At 46.6% G+C, this 9,422-nt stretch overlaps 2 long non-coding RNA genes across 2 annotated transcripts; both read right to left on the bottom strand.

Moving 5' to 3' along the window:
* Positions 1-902: 902 nt before the first annotated feature.
* LOC134220526 (uncharacterized) lies at positions 903-1,392 on the bottom strand. The gene is made up of 3 exons (XR_009981940.1): positions 1,199-1,392; positions 1,031-1,097; positions 903-967 (listed from the first exon to the last, which is right to left on the bottom strand). It is a non-coding gene; the product is annotated as an uncharacterized LOC134220526 (long non-coding RNA).
* A 6,139-nt stretch (positions 1,393-7,531) lies between these two features.
* Positions 7,532-8,021, bottom strand: LOC134220004 (uncharacterized). The gene is made up of 3 exons (XR_009981738.1): positions 7,828-8,021; positions 7,660-7,726; positions 7,532-7,596 (listed from the first exon to the last, which is right to left on the bottom strand). It is a non-coding gene; the product is annotated as an uncharacterized LOC134220004 (long non-coding RNA).
* Positions 8,022-9,422: the final 1,401 nt, after the last annotated feature.

Genomic DNA, 9,422 nt, shown 5'->3' with positions numbered 1-9,422 from the left:
TAACTTCTGATCCCATAGTTCGATCTGGCCAATTTCAAATAGGAAACAATAAGACAGGATTTTGCATCGAAGGCAACTTGTTTGCGAGCAAATCAGTTGAGAATAATTTCCCGAAAAATGATTGACATTTTTTACGCGATTTTTTCGTATGAATTTGTATTTTGGCCATAACTTTCAATCCCATAGTTCGATCTGGCCAATTTCATATAGGAAATAATCGGACAGGATTCTGCGTCGAATGCAATTTGTTGCGAGCAAATCGGTTGAGGCTAAGTGCCCGAAAAATGAGTGACATTTTTTACGCGATTTTTTCGTATGAATTTGTATTTTGGCCAAAACTTCTGATCCCATAGTTCGATCTGGCCAATTTCAAATAGGAAACAATGGGACAGGATTTTGCGTCGAATGCAACTTGTTGCGAGCAAATCGGTTGAGGATAAGTGCCAGAAAAATGTGTGACATTTTTTACGCGATTTTTTCGTATGAATTTGTATTTTGGCCATAACTTCTGATCCCATAGTTCGATCTGGCCAATTTCAAATAGGAAACAATAAGACAGGATTTTGCATCGAAGGCAACTTGTTGCGAGCAAATCGGTTGAGAATAATTTCCCGAAAAATGATTGACATTTTTTACGCGATTTTTTCGTATGAATTTGTATTTTGGCCATAACTTTCTGTTGCAACTGCAACGAAAACAGAGACTGTTTTCCGGTTTCTTGAACGACGTTTATTGTGACGAACGCTAAAAAATCCCTATCAAGTAAAAGGGCATAGGGAGATTTTTGTAATTATGTTTAGCATACTAATTAGTTTTTCGTTTCTGTGTTTCGGTATCATTTAGCGTGTGAAGTAAAGTATTGTCTTATAAACAGTAACATTTGTAGCAAATTTAGGTCGACTTACGTTTAGTGTCTCGTTTCAGTGTGTTCTTCGTTTAATCTCATTGATCGGTGGCGGTGGAAATGCTAGAAAGTTCAATTATTGGTTATGTTGCCATTCACAATAATGCATATGCATATTAATTTTACCTGTTTTTAACGTGTTTGTCTTATGTTTAACTGTTTTGCATGCCCCTTTTATGATTTCCGATAACAGCTGTATTATTTTAGTTTAGGATTAAGATATAATTAGGATAGGTGCATGATTTAACATTTGCATGATTCAACATTACATAATTAACTATTGCATGGACTAACCTTCGCATAGAAACGTACTAATATTTAGCTAAACCACTTTAATTCACGTTTTTGTTTTACTATGATTTACTAATCTACTAACACTACTAACGATTCAAATAGCAGCTAATTTAATTTTAGTTAGAAATTGGAACAATCAATTATGTTTATATTCGCCAACCACTTTTGCTATATCACGATTTCTTCTCCCTCAATCGTTGACGTTTCCCCACCTTCCTTACCTACTGTCATTCTGACAGTGATGTTGACCTTGCAGCGGCGCGTTATTGTAGGAGCGCAGCAACGCTTCGGCGTAAATAAATGTAGTGTGATGTAAGGTGTGGTTCTAATGGTGATTGGATGTGGTGCGGCGCAACGAATGTTGCGACACTCCCCCCCAGTACTCGGAGTTACTGGTCCGATGTACTCACGATTGCTCCAACGTCCAACACTGCTAACTTCGCGGCTGGTCTCTCAAGGAGTCCGGTTGCTGTCTTCACCAGAGCTCGACGAACCTGTCCATCCTTCGATCGGATGGCACGAACCACACGGCCTTTCGGCCAGCAGTTCCTCGGCATTGTCTCGTCTACGATGATGACGATGTTCCCTTCTGCTACGGGCTTGACACTGGTAAACCATTTCGTCCTTCGGGTGAGTGTTGGTAGGTACTCTGATACCCAGCGTCGCCAGAATCGGTTGGCATAAACCTGAGACGTTTTCCAGGTGTGCTTGAGGGCGTAGCTACTGTCATCAAACGCGATCAGGGGCTTTGAACCGTCTGATGACCCGAGCAGAAAGTGGTTCGGTGTGAGTGACTGAGTATGCTCGTCGTCCAAGGGCAGTTCGGTTAACGGGCGTGAGTTGACGATCAGCTCTATTTCAGTCAACATGTTCCGGAGTATCTCGTCTGTGGGTGTGCGTGTGAGTTGGGTGTGCTTGAGAGCCTTCTTCACGGTCTGGACAAGTCGTTCCCAGGCTCCGCCGAAGTGTGGAGAAGCAGGTGGGTTGAACGACCACTTGGTATCGGTGGTGATGAAGTGCTTCATCAACTTGTCCTGATTAACTTGCTGCAGCGCTTCCTTCAGCTCCCGGCTGGCTCCGATGAAGTTAGTGCCTCGATCGCTGACTATCTCCAGAGGGGCGCCTCTTCTGGCAATGAAGTTTCGAAGAGCTAGGATGCATGAGTCCGTCGTGAGGCTGTGGGCGACCTCAATATGTACGGCTCGTACTGTGAGGCAGGTTATCAAGACTCCCCAACGTTTCTCGGCCCTCCGGCCAACGACCACGTTCATCGGGCCAAAGTAGTCGATTCCGATGTAGGAGAATGGGCGGCAGAAAGCTTTCAGTCGTGCAGGTGGGAGAGCAGACATTTCCGGTACAGCTGGCTTCGCCTGGCGGTTCTTGCAGAGCTGACATCGGTTTCGTACACGATTGTACGTAGAGCGGAGTTGAGGCACGTAAAATCTGCGTCGGATGTCGTTAAGAGCAGTCTGGTGGTTTATGTGGCAGTACCGCTGATGAACACTGGCTATTATCATGTCCGTTACCGCGTGACGCTTGGGCAGCAGTATTGGGTGCTTTGTATTCTCGTCCACAACTTCGCAGGCGTCTATACGGCCCCTCATACGTAGTACTCCATAACCGTCCAGGTACGGACTAAGCTTGTACAGCGAGCTATTCTTCGGCAGCGGCTTACACCTCGGCTTCTTCAGTAGACCGATTTCAGAAGCGAATTCAGCATCCTGCACCATCTTGAAGATCAACGATTCGGATTCCTTCAACTCCTCCTGCGTTAGCGGACCGATGACGATTGGTTTTTTCGCTTGCCTCCTTCGCAGATTCGCCGGATACCTTCGCACGTATGCCACGCGACGCAGCAGATCCTTCCACGATGAAAAGTCCTCCCACCGAAAGACTGCAGACTGCGCAAAGTGATGGAGTACCCGCGGCCGCATCTCTTCGGCGGTTTCTTCGAACTCCGACGGTTGCGCTGGCCACTGTTCGCTCGACTTCCACAAGAATTCTGGTGCTCGGAACCAACGGGTTGAAGGTGACAGATCCGGTGATTTTTGCCACTTGGTAGCGTCATCGGCGACGTTCAGTTTGGTCGATATCCAGTTCCACTCTTTCGTCTCCGTCAGTTCCATCAGTTCACCGACACGCACTCCTACGAACTGACTGTATTTTCGGTGGTCCGAATTAAGCCAGCAGAGAACGTCTCGAGCATCCGACCAGAAGAACCTTTGCGCAGGCTTCAGCTTGTGGGTCTCCATGATGTCGTTCGCCAAACGAGCTCCGGTTATCGCTGCCTGAAGTTCTAGCAGGGATCGACACGAACCGCAATGGAGCTACTCGTGCCTTCGCGCCGACAAGTGCGCATTCCACTACGCCATTCTCTTCAAATCGCAGATACGCAACCGCCGCATATCCGTTTTCCGACGCATCCACGAACACATGAAGCTGGATCACATTCTGTTGTCCGATGCTGGTCTTCATCCGGTAACACCTTGGCACGCTAACAATTTCCACCTGTGGCAGAACTTGCAGCCACTTCTTCCATTTCTTGAGCTGTTCGTCCTTGATCTGGTCGTCCCAATCGACGCGACTTCGCCAAATCTCCTGCAGTAGCATTTTCAGGAACATAAGAAAGTTCGCCAGCAGTCCCAGTGGATCATAGATCATCATCAGCGTACTCAAGATCTGTCGTTTAGTCGGCACGATGTGACCCTGTAGTAGATCCGCACTAATCCGTGGCGATACCTTGTAGGTGAACGTATCGGAGGCGGTACACCACCACATGCCGAGAACTTTCTCAGTTCCCATCTCGCTTGAAAGGTTCAAGCTTTTCTCGCCTTGCTTCGCTTCCAATTCTTGTAGCACGCGTTTCGAGTTAGATAGCCAGTTGCGTATTTCGAATCCCGCCTCAGCGTGAACGAAACGAACGTCTTTCGCCAGCTTCGCAGCATCTTCTTCCGTCTCCTCGCTTGACAGCATGTCGTCGACGTAGTGCTCGTTGATTATTGCTTCAGCAGCTCTCGGATACCGTTCCTGAAATCTTCGCGCGTTGTGATTTTTCACATATTGCGCGCAGCTTGGCGAACACGTAGCCCCGAACGTCATCACCTTCATCGCGTAGACATCTGGACTTCGTTGCTCGCCGTCACGCCACAGGAATCGCTGGCACTGCTGGTCGTCCTTGTTCACCATCACTTGGTGGAACATTTCCCGAATGTCGCCGGTGACGGCAATCCGGAACTCTCGGAAACGTCGTAGCACCGATGGAAGAGATGTGAGTTGATCTGGACCGGTGAGCAGGAAAGAGTTCAGTGACGTTCCCGCCACTTTGGCTGCCGCGTCCCATACGATCCGTAGTTTTCCCGGCTTGTTAGGATTCACCACGGGGAAGATGGGAAGATACCATACGCGGGGGAAATGCTCTGATAGTTGACTTTCTGTTAGCTTCTCGATGTACCCGTTGCGCACGTACTCCCGGATCTTATTCTTCAGCGCTTCAGCTAGTTGAGGTTCACGCTGCATCCGCTTCTCCAAGCATAGCAGCCGCCGCATGGCCATTGACTTGTTGTCCGGAAGTCGCACATCATCGTAACGCCACAGCAGACCCGTTTCATATCGCTTGTCCTTTAGGTGAGTTAGGGATACCATCAGCCGATTAGCTCGCTCGTCGTCTTTAGATAACAACGATTTGATGGGGCTCATTATTCCTTGGCTGTCCAGCGAAAAATATGCCTTCACGGCATTGTGAAGGTCGGTATCGTTCCGCTCACAGCACTGGCACAGATGGAAGCTATGGTGTCCCGTGAAGTCCGCCGCTGATTGTGTTGATGTTGAGCAAGGCCCGAACACTATCCAGCCTAGTCGAGTTCTAGTGGCGATCGGTTCGTTGATTCCTCCTTCTCTGCTATCCAGCGCATGACCCAGACGAATATTGTCCATTCCAATGAGCATACGTGGCCGAACGTTGCGGTAAGAATCAGCTGGTACATCTTGCAGGTGGTGATACCGTTGCGCTAATTCCTCCATCGCGAGACTTTGTCGTGGGAGAGAGAGACTGTTCACAGTGTGCACCTTGGGAATCCAATGGCTATTCGACTCGTGCGCTCCGGAAATAGCCAGCGCCAGCCTTACAGAATTCGTTTCTTGACGTTGATGGTCCGCGGTCCATTCTAAGCACAAGGGGTACGATTCACCTTCGAGATCCAATTCTTTCAGCAAACTGTTCTCCATCATCGTTGCTGATGAGCCGTTGTCCAAAAAGGCGAAGGTGCGTACGGACTTCCCTCTTCCGTGAAGGAGCACCGGGACGTATTGGAAAAGAAGTTTGCTGCTTTTGCTCACATGAGTGTTGCACGTCTCAGTATGCGATACCACAGTGGTGTGAGGAGCCGACGGTTGAGCATTCTCCTGTCGCTGGTATCTGGTGTCATCGTGTAAAAGCTCGTGATGCATGTATGTGCAACCATTCCTTCCGCAGGCTTGCTTCACTGAACAGGCTCCAAAATGTTTTGTCAGACACTTTCGGCACAGCTTGTTCTGCTTCAGCGCGGTCCAGCGTGCACTAACAGTCATTCCACGGAATGCCTTGCACGATCCACGCCACTGCAGCCTCCTTGGCAAATGGTGCATTGCTTACTGATTGGCTTCGGCGAAATATTCGGCGTACTCGTTGAGGTTGATGTCTGGTTTGAGCTGGATTCGTGATGAAAGTATACTTCCTCCTTTCGACCCCGCTTTTCCGGCTTGCCTATGTTCGCACTGATATACGATGGAACCGTTACTACGCATGCTGCCTCCACGAGCGTACCCAGCCAGGTACTGAAATCCGCCAGCGTAACCGCTTGCGATGTTTGCCGATGCTTCGCCCAGTCGAGTTTGATAGTTGGCGGCAATCTTTCCACCAGCTCCTGAAGAAGCGCTACGTTGCACAGATGCTCATTCAGGCCGCAGGCAACGATCGTCGCACACATGTTCTGGACTGCTACTCCGAAATCGATTAGAGTTCCAAGTTTCTCCGTCTTCGGTGCAGGCATTTCCCGAATCTTGCATATCAGCGAGTGGACGATCACTTCCGGGCGACCAAACAGGGTACGTAGCGTGCTGATCACTCCTCCAAGTCCGGCTGGATACAGCAGCCTACTCCTTACCACCTCGAGAGCCTTCCCTTTCAGACTCCGCTGAAGCCGAAGTAGATTCTCCTCGTCGCTGAAACCGCACATTCTGGTGGTGCTTTCATAGGTGGCAATAAACAGCGGCCACTCTTCTGGATTGCCGGTGAATATGGGAAGCTCCTTCGCCACTGCTTGCCGTGCAGCAAGTTGACTCCTGCTAAGTTCGTGTGAACCATTCAGCGACGAAGAACCAGAATGATGATTCGGGTCAAATGGGTTCGCGTTGGCGTTCAAGCCGCTGGAATTGGCTTCCGCTGGGTTACTGTTGCCAATCTCCATCGCCCTTAACCGTCCTTCAAGGCGCTTCGTCTCCAGTTCCTGTTTTGTCGCCATCTCTTGAAGCTGCATTTCGATCCGTTCGATCACCTTGCTCACGTCTGTCGCTAAACGACTTTCGCTCCCTAACGTGGTAGAATTTGCACTAGGAGGAGCCACAGTTAATGGAGCAGTCAGCTCGGTTCGGATTTCTGCCTCTCTCTTTTCCAGCCGGCGCTGAAACTGGTGCTGCAAATCGTTCACTGCGTTCTTCAACTCCTGGTCTTTCTGCGCAAGCAGTTTCTCGTACGATTGTTGCTGCACTTCGAAGCTACGCTGCATATGCTCGAGCCGCTTCTGGAACTCTGCGAGTTGATTGCTCTGCTGCTCCTGGCTGTCGATCGATGTCTTGGCCGCTCCACTCTGTACAGGAACCGTCAGATGGGACGGAGTGCCCTGAGTTGCCCGCCTTGCTTCACACGATGAGCAGCTCCAGTCAACTTCTTCGATCCCTTCATCGACGCCCACGCACTTATAGTGGAACCATCCGCCACAGTCATCACAGCACACCATCCGGCTATCGTCCGGATCTTTGCATACACCACAACTCACATTCACCCTTGGCACATCTCCTCGACGATTAGACATAATGACAGCCCCCCGATCGCGATTAAACGGATTTTTTAGAATGTTGCAACTGCAACGAAAACAGAGACTGTTTTCCGGTTTCTTGAACGACGTTTATTGTGACGAACGCTAAAAATCCCTATCAAGTAAAAGGGCATAGGGAGATTTTTGTAATTATGTTTAGCATACTAATTAGTTTTCGTTTCTGTGTTTCGGTATCATTTTAGCGTGTGAAGTAAAGTATTGTCTTATAAACAGTAACATTTGTAGCAAATTTAGGTCGACTTACGTTTAGTGTCTCGTTTCAGTGTGTTCTTCGTTTAATCTCATTGATCGGTGGCGGTGGAAATGCTAGAAAGTTCAATTATTGGTTATGTTGCCATTCACAATAATGCATATGCATATTAATTTTACCTGTTTTTAACGTGTTTGTCTTATGTTTAACTGTTTTGCATGCCCCTTTTATGATTTCCGATAACAGCTGTATTATTTTAGTTTAGGATTAAGATATAATTAGGATAGGTGCATGATTTAACATTTGCATGATTCAACATTACATAATTAACTATTGCATGGACTAACCTTCGCATAGAAACGTACTAATATTTAGCTAAACCACTTTAATTCACGTTTTTGTTTTACTATGATTTACTAATCTACTAACACTACTAACGATTCAAATAGCAGCTAATTTAATTTTAGTTAGAAATTGGAACAATCAATTATGTTTATATTCGCCAACCACTTTTGCTATATCACGATTTCTTCTCCCTCAATCGTTGACGTTTCCCCACCTTCCTTACCTACTGTCATTCTGACAGTGATGTTGACGCGCAGCAACGCGTTATTGTAGGAGCGCAGCAGCGCTTCGGCGTAAATAAATGTAGTGTGATGTAAGGTGTGGTTCTAATGGTGATTGGATGTGGTGCGGCGCAACGAATGTTGCGACACTTTCAATCCCATAGTTCGATCTTGCCAATTTCAAATAGAAAACAATAAAACAGGATTTTGCATCGAATGAAACTTGTTGTGAGTAAATCAGCTAAGAATAATTTCCCGAAAAATGAGTGACATTTTTTACGCGATTTTTTCGTATGAATTTGTAATTTGGCCATAACTTCTGATCCCATAGTCCGATCTGACCAATTTCAAATAGGAAACAACGGGATAGGATTCTACGTCGAATGCAACTTGTTGTGAGCAAATCGATTGAGGATAAGTGCCCGAAAAATGAGTGACATTTTTTACGCGATTTTTTCGTATGAATTTGTATTTTAGCCATAACTTCTGATCCCATAGTTCGATCTGGCCAATTTCAAATAGGAAACAATGGGACAGGATTTTGCGTCGAATGCAACTTGTTGCGAGCAAATCGGTTGAGGATAAGTGCCCGAAAAGTGAGTGACATTTTTTACGCGATTTTCTCGTATGAATTTGTAATTTGGCCATAACTTCTGATCCCATAGTCCGATCTGACCAATTTCAAATAGGAAACAACGGGATAGGATTCTACGTCGAATGCAACTTGTTGTGAGCAAATCGATTGAGGATAAGTGCCCGAAAAATGAGTGACATTTTTTACGCGATTTTTTCGTATGAATTTGTAATTTGGCCATAACTTCTGATCCCATAGTTCGATCTGGCCAATTTCAAATAGGAAACAATGGGACAGGATTTTGCGTCGAATGCAACTTGTTGCGAGCAAATCGGTTGAGGATAAGTGCCAGAAAAATGAGTGACATTTTTTACGCGATTTTTTCGTATGAATTTGTATTTTGGCCATAACTTCTGATCCCATAGTTCGATCTGGCCAATTTCAAATAGGAAACAATGGGACAGGATTTTGCGTCGAATGCAACTTGTTGTGAGCAAATCGATTGAGGATAAGTGCCCGAAAAATGAGTGACATTTTTTACGCGATTTTTTCGTATGAATTTGTAATTTGGCCATAACTTCTGATCCCATAGTCCGATCTGACCAATTTCAAATAGGAAACAACGGGATAGGGTTCTACGTCGAATGCAATTTGTTGCGAGCAAATCGGTTGAGGATAAGTGCCCGAAAAATGAGTGACATTTTTTACGCGATTTTTTCGTATGAATTTGTATTTTGGCCATAACTTCTGATCCCATAGTCCGATCTGACCAATTTCAAATAGGAAACAATGGGACAGGATT

This window comes from Armigeres subalbatus, chromosome 3 (genome assembly GCF_024139115.2).
Source record: "Armigeres subalbatus isolate Guangzhou_Male chromosome 3, GZ_Asu_2, whole genome shotgun sequence".
Lineage (NCBI taxonomy): Eukaryota > Metazoa > Arthropoda > Insecta > Diptera > Culicidae > Armigeres > Armigeres subalbatus.
This window is presented reverse-complemented; position numbering and strand designations above follow the sequence as displayed.